The sequence below is a fragment of the Pistacia vera genome, unplaced genomic scaffold (genome assembly GCF_008641045.1).
Source record: "Pistacia vera cultivar Batoury unplaced genomic scaffold, PisVer_v2 Contig445, whole genome shotgun sequence".
Taxonomy (NCBI): domain Eukaryota; kingdom Viridiplantae; phylum Streptophyta; class Magnoliopsida; order Sapindales; family Anacardiaceae; genus Pistacia; species Pistacia vera.
The window spans coordinates 953,169-968,194 of NW_022196274.1; positions in this window are offsets into that span (position 1 = coordinate 953,169).

Genomic DNA, 15,026 nt, shown 5'->3' on the forward strand with positions numbered 1-15,026 from the left:
TGAAACATAAGAAGTCGCAAAAGGCGATTGCGGGGTAGGTTGAACTTGAAAAGAGATCTGAGCCGTTGAGGAAGTGGAGATGGGAGGGTAGAGATTGTGGTGGTGGCGTGGACTAAGTAAAAGAGAAGAAAGAGTAATATTGAGTGGAAGGGATTGGTCAAGAATGGGATTAGACTTTAAGTGATACCAGCTTAATTAATTGATTTTTTATTTTGTCTCAGGTCGGTTCTTCACATCATCAGCATATGCTAATCATAATGGATTTCAGTTAATTAATTATTCATGTTATTAATTCACATAATTAATTCATGTTAATAAATGATTCAAATTTATTAAGAAATTCATGCTATTAATTAATTTACGTATATATTCGCATTAATGACAGTCAATAATTAACGCGTAATTGATACAGTCAATTAATAATTTTCAAATAATAATTTTTGTATTATTTATTTTGAAGATTAAATGAGGCAAATATCTTACAAATATTATAAACATGAACCAAAAATCCATTGATCTGTCCACTCTTACCCCACCGACAATTTCATTGAGGTAAAGTACATTTAACACAAAATTAAGAAAGAGACAATATGATAATGTACTAATAGGGGTGGTCTCTGTCCACTCTTACCCCACCGACAATTTCAAAATCCTAAAGATTAGTTAAGGTGTGTATAAACTGACTCGAATACTTCCAATGATAAAAAAAAAAATGATATATATATATCAGTGTAGACTATATTTTTCGATGAAAATATATATCAGTGTAGACTATATTTTTTGATGAAACGAGTCCATACATATATTCATCTAATTAGTTGAATTAATTATACAAAATCACGCGTCTATATAAAATATGTTTGATGCATATATTTCACAATATACATAAGTTGAATAGGCCATCAAGTTTTGACCAATGAATAGGAGAACTAAGAATACTAAACGACGCACCCTCCCATTCAAACTCGGCTTATTATTTAGTGTTTTCCAAGACCCTCTTCATAAATTTAAACGTCGTAAGATTTATCCACATTTGACCAAATTTGATGTAAACATAACGAATTTTTCTTTAGTAAATCATGTCATGCTAATAACAATAACAACTACCATAACTATGATGTTAGTAGTTGAAACTTATAATTTATTTATTTAATGAATTAATTTAGTTTACTTTGTGGAAAACCCTTTTTCTGACTTCTCTTTAGTGGGCATATGCATTGCATGGTTGTTGTAACAGGATAAGCCATCCCTTACACTAAACTAATTAAGTTGTATTTTCATTAGTTTTATTTGCTACTTTTACTCTAACCCAAAGTCCAACTCAACCTTAACACTGGACTGAAATTATTGACCCAAATTTAAACACAAACACATCCGTCTAAGCTTATAATAAATAAATAGAAGAATAAAGAAAGTGTTCACCATTCAATTGGTCAAGTTGAAATATATGAATATCAAGTTGGTGGATTAAGTTGAGAAATCACTAGACATTTATTAAAATAGGTAGCTTATTCTAATACTTTCAAGATTCAATAAATTAAAGAGCATATGATTAAGCATTTCTAATGCAATTTGCATGGATACGTAGGATTTTGTGAAGTTTTGGGATGGATGAAAAATAAAAAATTCAATTATTCATACATGTTAAAAGCTTATTAATATACACTTAATTATCATATACCCTTTTTGTCTACAAAGATGTTAAAAACTTTGGCCGCCTCATGCGGCCAAACGACACATCGGAATCTGATCGGAATCTGATGATACATCGGATTCTGACAGATCGATAGTTTCTGGTACTTTTTGAATCAAATGTGGTGTCAAGGCACCATCTTTGACCATTGTTGACAGTCTATCAATGGTGGTTGACAATTGATTGTCATTGATCAATAAGGGGCAGTGAATTGTATTTTTGTAATTATTAATTTTAATAATTTATTTATTGTAAATTATTTTAATAAGTGATGAATGTTTATTAAATTTAATTTTGTAGTTTGAAGAATTATATATAGGTATATTTGTCATTTTACAATGTAAATTCAACTATAGAAATAATCCGATTTTTAGAAGCTAATTATCCTAGCTTTTAGAATTCTTTTATAAAGTTGATTATTTTATAATCATCTTCAAACTTGATCTATTTTAAAAGTTGTTTACAAAACATTTTTTCTTTATTGTAGCTTAAAAAATACTTGATTATTTCTATAGACGGTAAAATCTACTCGGAAATCCTTTAGATTTAGTCGTGTGAGGAATGAGCCACTGACAACTTCTTAAACTTGCAGAAAGACACAGAAAGTGAACACGAAGCACTTGGGAACACTAGTGTGGTATTGACCGTAGGCAGTCTGATGCTCAAGTCAGTAGGATTGTGACGGGAAATTAAGCATAAAAGGGTAAGCGATTACCTTGTTTATGGAGCTAGGCGCGACTATCGTCGTAAAGTGGCTGGAGCTCGACTCTAGGATGACAGACGGTAGGTAAAGAACTAGTGGGGGAATTGTGCATACTGTACGAGTATTCATTAAAATTGGATTGGTGGAAACTGAAATCGATGGAAGTTGAAAGAATTTCCGAGAGGACTAACCCCTCTTTTATTGGAAGCCAAGAAGGGTTAATCCTTGTAGAAGTCAGAGTACTAGTTGCATGAAACTAGGAATACTTAGGGAAGATGAATTCAAGTAAGATAGCAATTCCAAGATATTGGAATCGCTGTAGGACTCCAGGTCCTTGGTTGTTAGAATTTAAATAGGACTTGGAAGTCGTTGTCTGGCAGAGTTCGCATAAAACTCAAAGTCTTGTGTGTGCTAGACACTCGTTAGATTTAGAAATCTATAAAGAGTTAGGATGGGATTCGGAGACCTTGGGATGTTAGAATCCTCTCAAGACTCTAAGTCTTTGAGGGAGATTGCAGTCACTTTGAGTAAACTAGCCTGCAGACGAACCTAAGATCCAGGGCCAGAAAAGGCCTTACCGACGCACGACCGGCTAGATCCCGTCAGTCGTGCACCATTACCACGATTGATGTCGGCGGCCGGCCATGGTGAGTAACGATCGACGATGGTCTTAGGTGGCTGGGGGTATTTTGTTAACTTTTAAACTTTTTGTGGCTGGGCTCTTTTAGCTAAATTCTCAAATGTATGAGGGCTGGGTAATGGTTATTTGGTAGACATTTGAAGACAATTATGTCCAAAATGATATTGAATTAAGGGCAAAATAGGTATAAAAATCAAATTACCTTGTAATTTTTTAATAACAACCCTAGGGGAGGGTACCAGATTACCCTCTACATTACTGACAGTAAATACTATTTCCAATAAAAGATACCCGTAATATTTTATGACTTGCAAATCAAACACCAAAATCTTGCAATTGCAAAATAAACGAAGATTATCCTAGTTATCTCATATGCCCTCATCCAAACACACCCTTTACTTAATTGCCCATAAACTACTCTGTGGGTTAGTCTATAAGGTGTTCAACACAAGTCCCGAGTAAGCACAAGTGCACACTAACCTTGGTTCTGGGTTTGCGGTCAACACATTTAACATTTTAATTATCATAATTAACTAAATTAATTTTATCATTTTCCCCACATTATTTTTCTTTCATGCATATATATTTTTTCTTCTCTAATCAAAGTTACATAATTCATCATGATTTTAATCATATTGAAGTAGATAGAAGTAGAGATACTTTTATAATGAATGAGGAAATTATAAGGGTTTTAGCTAGGAGTTTACACTATTAATCCATCATTTTCATCTGCATAATTTTTATAAACTAATCTTAGCTAACATTCTTATTAATCTTAAGTACAAACACACTTTCATACCAAACATGAACTGACTAATTAACAACTAACATATAATTTCTTTATACTAACCATGAACTAAGAGTTTAATAACTAATTTTATTTAAATTGACCAAGGCATGAACTAACCAATTAAGAACTAACTTGCTTTAACTAATAGAACTAATCTCTATAAATTGAGCTAAAATCTTCATAAAATGATCTTCTTATACAATACTTTAAACCTAAGAAGCAAATATCATACCAAGAATTCATTGATATGCCAATTCCACTTACCATAATCATTTGTTTACTCATTACTCTCTCAAGTACCCATTTCACTTTAATCGCCATTATTAACAACAACACTGCCATGAAACCTAAACAATTGGTGTTCGAACTTCTCCATCAAGATTTCATGTCATACGACACTAATCACACCAATGTGCCATACAACACTAATCACACCAATCAAGATCGTGCTAAACACATTCTAAATCCTTCTGAAACTCAAGAAGCTCGAGCTAATTTACAACTTTTTCTAGAAAGGATTTTTTTGTAAATTTCACTATTGGTGAGCCTCCCGTTCCACATCTAAATGGGTTACTTACGAGCCTTATATGACAAATATACGTGGAGTATATTATAAACCAAATTACTACCCCTACAGCTCTTCCACATATTCTGAAGTTCCATATGGCCAAATTGTCTACAGCTCTTGCAACTATAGTAATTGATGCATTTATAGAATCAACATGCAGGGACAGTCCAAGGGACAACTTGCCATTAAGCAATTCATATTTGAGAATATAGATGAAGGCAATATTACTATAAGTGATGTGGTTTTTGGATGCAACCATAACAATAGAGACGGTGAAGATGAAATTCATTATGAAGTGTCTGATTATGGATGGAGTCGCCAGAGGTGCTGGTGATCAACATGTTATATATGGAGAGGAAGATACTCAAGTACTCAATGGAATTTTTGGACTTGGTAGTAAAAAACGTGCCTTGTCTCTTCTTCATAGATTTGGTTTTAAAATTTCCTATTGCATTGGTGATAATCTCTACTGCCCTAAAGAGTGGATGTAGGTAATCAATTTATTACTGAAGACAATATAGGAGAAGTGGATGTAGTAATTAAAGAATGGCGAGTAGAATCAGATTTGGTAGACAAACAATATTGATCAGAGTGGTGATTATAGGTATTTAGTGATGATTCAGACAATGTAGAGAAATCAGAAGCATTTTGTTCTTTCAAATTACACTGAGATGTTGAAGCACAATTATTTGCAACAGGCACAATAGACTGAGCATAATTAGAATTAGAATCACTATGTGATAAAGCAGACAATGTTAGGGGTGGGATAAATAATTCGGAAACCAAATTGAACCGATCGGAAACAGAGCCAAAAATTAGGTTTTTTTGCAAACTGGTTTGGTTAGCAAAATTTAAAAATTGAAAAACCGGTTCGGTTTGGAATATTTTCCAAACCGGTTTTACCTTAAGTATATAAGCAAAAAATATTTTTCACCTCACATCTCTACTTCTCTTCTCCGCCTCCAAGCTCCGATCTCCACACTTCTGCAACGTCACTCCACTGTCGACACCGTGAGCAAACTCCACTCTCCAAGCTCCAATCTTCACAGTCCATACTCCACACCAACTGAGCAGGGCCGTGCCGCCAACAGTCTTCGATTGTCGCACTTCGCTAGCACCCAGTAAGGCCATGTCGCTAGCAGTCTCCACAACAACCACCCAGCACCCATTCACCTAACAGTATCCACCGTCGTCGCATCTCCAATCTCAAAGCCACAAACGCAACTCCACGTCTTGCTCATCCAAGGTATGTGTACCTTTTGAACCCTTTAATCACATCTCTTGTTTCATAACTCACATTCACTCTCGTCTCTTTAACACTCATCTCACAGTCAGTTAGTCACTCACTCTCAGTTAACACTTATCTCACAGTCAGTCACTCACAGCAGTAATCTATCGAAGGCACTCATTTTAACAAACAAGTTTAATTTCGAAATCCTTATGTCTATTATGATCAGATTATTTGCTTTGGTCTTTCTCATCCCCTTCTTGTAAGTGAAAGTAGAGAAATCACCAAAAAATGCTGCATAGTATACTGCTTACACTGCTTCTGCAAAGTGTATGAGTCCATCATAAATGACGCAAGGAAACTTGTCATATTGGTCATGTTTTTCAGTGATTTGAATCAGTACTTCCTGGAGTGGAGTTCTGCAGTTTAAGTTAAGATCAAACATAAAAGCTAAAATATTATCAGGGAATTTACTAGTGTGCAATGAGCCTTCTGATAATGGCATGAAGATAAATTAAGAATGATTTGAAGCATCGAAAAACTGAATTGGGTGTGAGCAACTGTGATGGAGAAGCCCTTGGAATGAAAATTAGCTGATCAAGACATAAGGCAGTATAATACAAACACAAACGACATTTTGAAGTTGATGATGACGGCCATCACTAATTTAAACTGAAATTTCAATGGCCTTGACATCAGGTTTCTTAACCTCCACTTTAGGAACAGTCACAGTGAGCACTCCATTTTGATTGTTGTGGTCATTTTGAATTCGGCCTTTTTTGGCTGCTGTCCTTACCCCATGTTGTTTGTTGGTATAGTGGGTTTTTTGGGTGATCTTGCCTGTTGTAGGTTCTTCTTCCGGGCTGTTAGATTTTTGGTAGTTTTGTCCTGACTGTTTGTTCTGTTTTTTGCTAGCGTAAGACCTTGGTGGATGGTTTCTTTGCTGGCTATTCTGGTGTCTTGTTTGTTGCGGTCTGTGAACTGGTTTGTGGCTGTAAATTTTTTGTTTTGTTTTCTTTGTTTGGTGATTATATAAAACTGAGTTTAGGAGAGTAATGGTGCGATTTGCATATTTGATGAGATAATCTGCTTGTGCATTGAAACTGGTGGCCTTTTTGGTTTTAAATTGTGCAAATTGAATTGAATTTGTGAAACTGGTGGCCTTATGTTTTATTATTAATTGATGGATGTCTTTATATTTTACATGTCCAAAATTTTCTCTTTTATTTTTAGTTATTGTCAATAAATAAAAGAATATGATTTATATGGATGTCTTATTTACTTAATGCATATTTTTATTTGATGGAATTGTAGATGTCATCGGTCGCGGACAATACTTGTGAGACACCGACAAGTACGACTCTAACTCCAACTCCAAATTCTAGGCCACCATCAGCACCTTTAGGCCCCAAACGTGCAAAGGAAACAAGTTATAGGAAGAATAGTTCTCAAGTGTGGGATCACTTTGTTAGGAGCGATCGTCAGAATAAGGATGATTTGACTACGACATGTAGTTATTGTGGGAGTGTTCTAGCATGTCCGAGTAAGAGTGGTACGAGTTTTCTACGTAACCACTCAAATAGATGCAAAAAGTATCCTCCAAATGTGGCAGATAAGAGACAGAAGACCCTAATTTTTCAACAAGGATTATGTGATCTCTCAAGCGGCATTGCTCTCTCTGCACAATCTTCATTGGTGTCATGGAAATGTGATCCAGATCAGATTAGAGAGGTTATAGCAAAAATAATCATTGTTGATGAGTTACCTTTTAGTTTTGTGGAGCGTGAGGGGTTCCGCAACGTGATGAATATGACACAACCTAGGTTTCAAGTACCTTGTCGGAGAACCGTGACTAAAGATTGCTTCAAAATGTGTATTGGAGAGTACCAAAAGTTGAAGAATTTTTTTAGTAAGTTTTCGAACAGAGTTTGTTTAACGACTAATACATGGACAAGCGTCCAGAACCTTAATTATATATGTCTTATTGCACATTTCGTTGATGATCATTGGCAGCTATAGAAAAGAATTTTAAATTTCTGTCCAATCATTAGTCATAAAGGTATAATGATTGGTAAGACAGTTGAGAGGTGTTTGCTTGATTGAGGTATTTATAAGGTATTCACAATCACAGTAGATAATGCTAGTTCTAATGATGTTTGGGTAAGCTATCTTAAGACTAGACTAGCAAGTTGGAAGGGAAGTGTATTGGATGGTGATTTTCTACACATGAGATGTTGTGCGCATATTTTGAGTTTAATTGTGAAAGAGGGGTTAAAGGAAATGGATGACTCCATATTTAGAATATGTTCAGCAGTGAGGTATGTAAAGTCTTCTCCAGCAAGGTTACAAAGATTTAAGGGGTGTGTGAAGAAAGAAAAAATCGCAAGTAAAAGTCATTTGGTTCTTGATGTAGAAACCCAGTGGAACTCTACATACTTGATGTTGGAAGTGGCATTAAAATTTCATAAAGCTTTTTAGTTGTTGGCATTGGAAGATAGTAAGTATGTAGATGAGCTTACTAGTGGTGATAGGTCACGAGGTTTGCCTATGAGTACTGATTGGAAGTATGCTCACTACTTGTTACCTTTCTGGAAAGTATTTTACGATGCTACTCCACGTGTCTCTAGGTCTCTTTATGTTACTGGTAATGCATACATGCGAGAGATTTTCGGCGTTGCATTGAAGATTTCAACATGGTGTAAAAGTTTTGATCTTGGCTTACGTAATATGGCTACACGGATAAAAGTAAAATTTGATAAGTACTGGTCAAATGTTGATAATATCAACATTATGTTATTCATTGCAGAGATACTGGATCCTAAGCACAGATTGGAATATGTGGACTAGGTAGTTAATGAGGCCTATGATGTTGTTGTAGTTGACAAGTTGATGAGAAAAGTGAAGGACGCTTTGTTGTCTTTATTTGAACAATATAGTTTGCTTATGGTGGATGACAATGAGCAGTCAAGTGAGAAATCTCAAGTTTCAATTGACATTGATGTGCATGATGCAAATGTTGATAGTGAGGACTTATGAGGGTTATGTATAATGAGAAAAAGGCTACAAAAAAAGTTGTTCAGCATAAAACGGAGTTGGATAAGTATTTAGTGGACGATTGTGAGGATGACAATGACAAAACTTTTGATATCTTGAATTGGTGGAAGACTAATTCAACAAAATATGTTGTACTCTCTATGATAGCACGAGATGTGTTGGCTATGCCTGTTTCAACAGTTGCATCTGAATCGGTTTTTAGTACAAGGGTCGTGTATTAGATCCATTTCATAGCTCCCTTACTACTAAGATGGTAGAGGCTCCTATCTGTACACAGGATTGGATTAGGAATACGCATGGACCATTGACCATTGAGGAAAACTAGGAGGAATTATCTAAAATTGAGTCAGGTGACATTTTTTGTTAACTTTCAATTATAATTATATATTTTCCATCATTATTTATGATTTTAGCTAACTTGTTTGTCCAACTTTGTGTAGAGTTTTTCTCTTTGGGAGTGGAAAGTAGTCTAACTCATCTTGATGATTGAAGGGTATTCCAAATTTCCAATATATGAGGTATATTATCATTGATGATTAAATGGTTTAGGGTTTGGTTGGTTATGTTGGTTAAATTTTTTTAACAATTGTTGTGAACTGATTTTCAATAGTTGGTTATGTTCAGAAGTGGAAAGTTGTGTAACTCATCTTGATGATTGTTGTGTTTATTTGTTTTAAATTTTTAGAGAGTTGCTAACTATAAGTTTATTAATGAGTATTGACTATTGAGTAATGTGTAATTGAATTATACATTAAAGTTATCACAACATATGCTCAATTTATGCCACTTCTCTGTAACCACATTAAGGAAATTAAGCAGGCCAAGACATTCGACATTGATGGGGTACTTGTTATCAGATGCCTCAATGTTAGAGTAGATGCCCTATAGCCAATCAATTATTATAGAATTGACTCTTTGTAATAATGTTCATTGTTCAATAAAAGGTTTTTTATACTATATCACGTAAATCATCATTATATGTATTGATATATGTCCTTAGAATGGTAGAACCGTGACAAGGGTATCAAGTGTTCCAAATCTTGATAGTGAGAACCCTATGAGCACATATGGTGGTCATTCTAGAAACGTCTGTAGCCCTAGTATTATTCTGAAGTAAGGGTATAGATAATACGGTAAGGCTATCATAGTGTTGAACGACCCTGTCGAAGGGCAGTGACTGATCTCACTTGTCAAGATTATTTGGCGACAACCTGGTGCAACACATGGGTGCTTACTGTAGGCAAGTTCACTGGACTGACCCACCAGAGGATTCCATATGGACGGTAAACCTAGTGTCTATGGAACAAATCCTCTAACGAATGGTGGTGTATGTGATCCTTAGACTTGAGATCACCAGAGTGTCTTGTGCATCGATTGGTGTAGTTTGACACTAGCCTAATGCAGTTCTATTCAGAGCTGTCAATACGGTGGTGATTGGATGCATCAAGGAGTGTATTAAGACTGTGGTGGATAGACAGAGGATTCATCGCTCGCGGGTACGGGAGAAGTTATCTCACGGTACAATTCAGTAAATGGCAATGACACTAAAACTGTGGCCACAGTGGGATTGAATTGTTACTCTATCCAGTTTATAATACAGGTCATTGGTCCAGTAACTGAATACACAATATCGAGAGAAACCGAAAATTGACACTATTTCTATGTCTCGGTCTCGTCGAGATAATGGATGATGAAAGGATCAAATTGTACGGTAACCATATCGTTGACAGGTAGCTACTTTGCTGAATCCGAATCTATCGGGTGGCCATGGTGCCTTGCTAGGGGCCAATCTTGGTCTGTGTTTAGTGAGATGATTAATTGGTGTTAATCGCGATACTACACACTGCCGGTAAGATGAGGAGCCTATGGGTCACAGACATAGAAGATAATTTAAGAGCCAGAAAGAAAGAAGGGTGTTTTCGTCTTTTTAGGTGAAAGGGTATTTTGGTAATTTCATAGTGCAATTAAATTTGCTGAGGTCGTAGCCTTTATTTAATTTGTTAGAAAAATTAAATAAGTGAGATTACGTTTAAATATGTGTTCGCATATATTTAAATAAATTATCATTATTGTTAAATGTTAATATATTAAATATATATTAATTGATTTTAATTGAGATAATGATAAACAAAATTAAAATATCTAAATGGGAGTGTTTGAAAACAAGGGATGTTTGGGTTGGAGCCTAAGCCTATTCCATAAGGGAATAGGGCAATTAAACTTGCACTATAAAAGAAAAGGTTTAATTGAGAGAGAGTAAGATTTTTTATTATTTCATTTCACTCATTGAAAGAAAACTTTCTAGCCCCAAAAACATTCTCCCACGCCAGATTGCTTTTTGCTTAGAATCAAAGTATTCTTTGATTTTTCTTTCTTATTTCTTAAGGCTAAAGAGGATCTAGCAAATCCTTCTTTAGTTCCTTACGATTATCTTTGTGTGGACTACATCGGTTCAATCCTACACTTGAGTCGGTAGCAAATTACATTCAGAGACAAAGTTGGAGGAGCCTCCAAACATGCGTATGATTTCTTAAACTCTAAACTAATTTTTTTGCAGATTCTTATTTTGTTATAAACTGTAAATTTGTGTCCTGATCTTGGTTCTAAGTAACGATCCATGTCATAAATGTTTTTGTTTTTCCGTTGCATCAATGGATCGTTTACTAACACTCAATTGTTAATACACTCTCCTTGCTTTGCTTGCTTATGCTCTGTTTTAATCATCGCTTCATCTTATAGAGTTTTTTCAATTCATTGTCATTAGATTTATCTAGGCAGTATTTGCTGTTCAATTGCTTGCATCAAAGGTTTGTGCATTGGTTGCTCTATTGGAACTCTTTGTGAATGAGACTTGGACTGTCATTCATTTAGAAAATATCTATACTTTCTAGTGAGACTAATGGTTATCCTATGAGATACTGATGAATGAATAAAGATTTAACAATTAAGAGATAGCCTTCTCTGTTATAGTATTTCCTTAATATGTCACTACGACAGTGATAGCAAGCTGCCAATGATGATGCATATCTGCTCCGTATGAATTACATTATGAATTTTCCATGCAGATAGCACATGGGGTCGCTTCTTTTTTTATTAAGTCTTTTTTATTAATACAAGAATTTCTAGTATTAATTTTGATGCAATATTTTTATAAATAAATAGGTTTTGACAAGCTGATTTGTCTTCTTAAGGACTTATTATAATAATATTTCATATGTTTTATTATTTTCATTTATTAATATTTATAGTTGTTAATTGCAGATGATTATCTTCTTCGTGTGCCATTAACTAATCCGGGGAGTGCGGAATCAAGAGACTCCACTAACACTAACATTGTGGGATGAAGATGATTTATGTTATGTTAAGTTTTTTTAATTTGTAATTTTATGTTATATTTAGTTTAACATTGCCAAATTAAATTTATGTTATGTTTTTGAGTTTATTAATGAGTATTGACTATTGAGTAATGTGTAATTGAATTCTTTATGTTTTTATTTCATATTCTGGATTTAGTATCTGCAAATAGGTAATTTAATGCATTTTTCATACAAAGAATACAACAATAATACCAAAATAAAGGAGAAAAATAGCATGAAATTATATATAAAATAATCAATATTTGAATTTAGGGACTTAAATGTAAAAATTGAAGAATTTTAGTGGTTAATTTGAAAACTAGTTAACCGAGCCGAATATTCGATTCGGTTCACAATCGGATTATAACCGAAACCAGTCCGATTTCGGTTTGCACTTTGTCTAAACCGAATAACCGGTTTGGTTTTCGGTTAACCGGATTATCCCACCTCTAGACAATGTACACAAATTAGAATAAGAGAGAGTATTTTTATTCAAATTGCACTGAAAACTTTTATTTATTGAAGCTGAATTACAATTAGAAGCAAAAATTTCACTATTGGTCAAACTACTTGGCTGTAAACTAAAATCAAGAGTGCTGGATTTACAATTAGTAGCAGTAGATACACTCAAGTTACATTTAAGAGTAATGCTAGAGTTCAAATACTTATTCATAACTGTGGAACTAAAATCTTAGGAACTGAAACATGGTTGGTTTAAATAAAAAGAAACTGTCTGTCCAGGACAGCTAGAGGGATTATGTGAAAACAAGAGTAGATGGCAAGGTAGATGGGATATGCAACTGATACAAGCCAGCTTTAAGTCCTCCCTACATAAGCACTATTCGAGCGTCCTTGTTCTTAACAAGACAACAATTAGAGTTAAATTCCACCACTACATTGTTATCTTTTGTAAATTTTGAGATACTAAGGAGATTCTTAGTTTTCTAGGCACACATAAGACATTTCTTAAGTATAAACATTTAGAATGTAATGAGTTGGGTAATAAAGTGAAACCAACATGGGATATGTCTAGAGACTCACAACTCCCAACTTGTAGTTGATCAATACCATCATAGCTACTGCTTGCTGCTAAGTGATGAGGATCAAAGGTAACATAGTCAGTTGCTCCTGAGTCCATGTACCAAGCTAGATCAGGTGGTGTGGTGGAGGAAATAGTCATAAGTGTATGTGAGGTTGAAGGTTGAGTAAGGTATTGGTGAGAGATAAAGTAAGCCTGACTAGGTTGTTGTGTTTGGACATTACAAACTGAGAGATTGGTTTATGTTGGGGTTGGTTGTTGAGTGGAAAAAGATGTCGTATGGTAGACTTGATTGGGTAAGTAGGTTTGTTGGCTAGGGATTGGAAAACTTGGCTGGTTAGGGACTGGAAAGTGTGACTATTGATTAGGGACAGGAAAGTGTGACTGTGGAGAAGCTTGCTGTGAAGTGGAGAATAAGGTAGTATGACCTCCAAAGGGCAGATTACTTCCAAAAAATTGTCACCACCAGACTGAGATCTAGAACCAGACTCTCCAAACTGAGGTAAGGATGCACCAATATGAGGTGGAGTGCCATTATAGGTAGAATTAAACCTATGATAGCACTGCACTGATGTGTGTCCTACCTTGTTGCATACCTGACATACTGGTTTACCCCTACCAGTACCTCTGCCACGGCCTCTTCCATAGGATTGAAATCCTGATGGTCTGTAATGTGTGACAGTAGGTCCAAAAGGCCCACCAAAATTACTTGGATGTGTAGGAGAAAAATATCAATCACTAGGTGTAATAGGAAGTGAATAGACTGAATAATTAGGTGCAGTGGGCAGGTAAGTCTATGTAGGAGGTATAGTGTTTGTCAAAAGAGGCACTTGATGAACTTGATGAAGTGCATTAGTACCTCCAAAAGCATCAGTAGAACCTTGCAATCCTCTTGACACAGTATTATTAAGAGAAGCAATATGCATTGAGCTATTAGTAAAATCTACATTGTAGAAGTTCTCCAATCGCATTTCATATTTCTAGAGCAGGTACTGTGCTTCTTGTAAAGATACTGAGTCAAACTTAGACTCAATTCTAGATATTAGGTTCACAACAGCAGCGTCGAATTCTGGACTAGGCCATCTAATAAATACTGAAGTAAATCTTCATCAGTTATAACCTGTCCACTGGTTGTTAAATTCTCGGCAATGCCCTTCATTTTCTTAATAAACTCAGTAACACTCATGTTTCCTTTTTGAGTATTTTGCAGGAGATTCTTCAAATGAAGAGCTCGTGCTTTAGAGTCAGTGATGAACTCGTTTCCAAAAGTGTACCAGATTTCAGTAGCAAATTGACACGTAGAAATGTAACTGAACATACATTCATAAATCGACGCTAAGAGCCAAGTAACAAGGAATTTATCAGTCTTTTTCCATGCTACATAGGCTGGATTAAGTTTTTCCTCAACTAGGGTTTCATTCGATTGAGATGAACTAACACTTTCAGAAACAATTAAAGGATCAAGACATGAAATTGCACCTGTTAGGTGTTCTTCCAATTCATGAGCTCCGATAGCTGATAGAACTTGAGACCTCCATAATCGATAATTATCCTTGTAATTATCTCTTGTTAGCTTCGGAGTAATCACTTGCAAATTGGACAAAAAAATTGAGGATTGAGCTAGATTGAGAAGCGTTGTCTTCTCCATGGTGATGAATTGAACAGAGAAGGCCAAGAATCATTGCTGTAGACGTTTGTCTTCAGCTTTGATACCATGTGAGATATAGAGAGTGAACGAAAAATTCTATACCCATTGATTGAATGAATAGTTCAGTGTATTTTCTAACTAACTTTTACAGAGAAACAACTCTCCTTTTATATGAAGAAGAAGAGTTGATACGGCACCATTTTACAAGTGAAAGGAGATAAGCTAAATTACGATTTTGACCTCTTTTATCCTTTCATCTAACACTCCAATCTTTACTACTAAATTGTGGGAAAAAAAAAGGAGCAAC